This window comes from Carlito syrichta, unplaced genomic scaffold, assembly GCF_000164805.1.
Source record: "Carlito syrichta isolate Samal-C Ts95f unplaced genomic scaffold, Tarsius_syrichta-2.0.1 Scaffold303106, whole genome shotgun sequence".
In the NCBI taxonomy this organism is placed as follows: Eukaryota; Metazoa; Chordata; class Mammalia; order Primates; family Tarsiidae; genus Carlito; species Carlito syrichta.
The window spans coordinates 405,775-407,263 of record NW_007247202.1 but is presented as its reverse complement, the minus strand read 5'-3'; positions in this window follow the sequence as shown (position 1 = coordinate 407,263).

Below are 1,489 nucleotides of genomic sequence, written 5' to 3'. Positions count from 1 at the left end.
GTGTGTGTGTGTGTGTGTGTGTGAGAGAGAGAGAGACAGAGAGAGAGAGAGAGAGAGAGACCATTCCAAAGTGGTGTAAGGGGAGGATTGGGGTGATAGATTGGATGCTAAACAGTTGCATGTGGTGATGGCGGGGAAAAGGTGGGATGAGTTTTAAAACCAGAACCCTCCCAAACTCTCATTCTGATGTTCAAAACAAAAAGAATAAAGCTCCGATTCTCTCTAGAATTCCTCCCTCAAAATTAGAGCATTGTCCTGTGAAAAGAGGAGAAGGCGTCTGGTCCTAGATGATTTTAGAGGTCTGTTGGCTCATCCTGCAAATATATACATAGAGGCCACCTCCACGACTATTTTTCCTTGACCAAGAGAGAAGATGCATGTCCCACGGGGTTCTTTTCCTAGCTATCTATTGCCTTGCTAATAAAAAATTATTTGAGAAATCTCTGCTAAGCCTTCCTCTGCCAAGCCCTGGGAATTTTTTATCTGTCACAAGGAACCTATGTTCTTTATAGAATAAAATAAAATACAGTATTGGATGGTAACCTGGAGACACAGGGTGTTTTGGTAACCTGGAGACATAGGGTGTTAGATGCAGGGTGAGATCTAAAAGCCTGTGAGTTCTTGTTTCTTCATGCACTTTTTGTGGGAATTCATGTCAGCAAATTTTTTCCTTGTGAGTACAACAGAAACAATGTTGTCCTCTTTTCTAAGGAGAGTAAACAGCTTGTATCTAGTTCCCTGTCAGCTGAGACTCTTCATATGTTCTCTATAAGACCTTAGATCTTTGGATTTAGTCGTAAGGGAGTTGGAGAACATTCCTTTGGGGAACTGGAGTCCACAAGTGGTTGAAACGCCACTTTGAGATGTTGAAAGTTTTCTGTGAAGGTTGGGAGGAGAGGTTAAATACTCTGATAACTTTTCATTTTGTCAAGTGCTTTATAAAAAGTACTTTATTTAATCCTCAAAATGATGACATAGAAAGTGTTGTTTTCCTCATTTAACAGGAAAACTGGGTTCTGTAATGTCAAATCACTTACAATGATACCTAACAGACAGTAGAGAGTAGTGGTTAGTTAAAAGCATAAGCCGGGCTCGGTGGCTCAGCCTGTAATCCCGCGCTTTGGGAGGCTGAGGTGAGTGGATTGCCTGAGCCCGCGGGTTTGAGACCCGCCTGGGCAGCGAGACCTCATCTCTACAATAAATCAAAAAATCAGCCGGGCGTGGTAGCACGTGCCTGTAATTCTGGTTACTCGGAAGGCTGAGATGGAAGGATTGCTGGAGCCCAGCAGGCGAGGCTGCGGTGGCCGGGAGCGGCCACTGCACTCCAGTCTGGGCGACCGAGTGAAACTCCAACTCAAAAAAACACAAAAGAACAAAAGCATAAGCCTTTAAACCAGACTTTGGGCCACCAAACTGTCACTCAGTACTGCCGTGTGTGTGTGTGTGTGTGTGTGTGTGTGTGTGTGTGTGTGTGTGTGTGTGTTTAGGT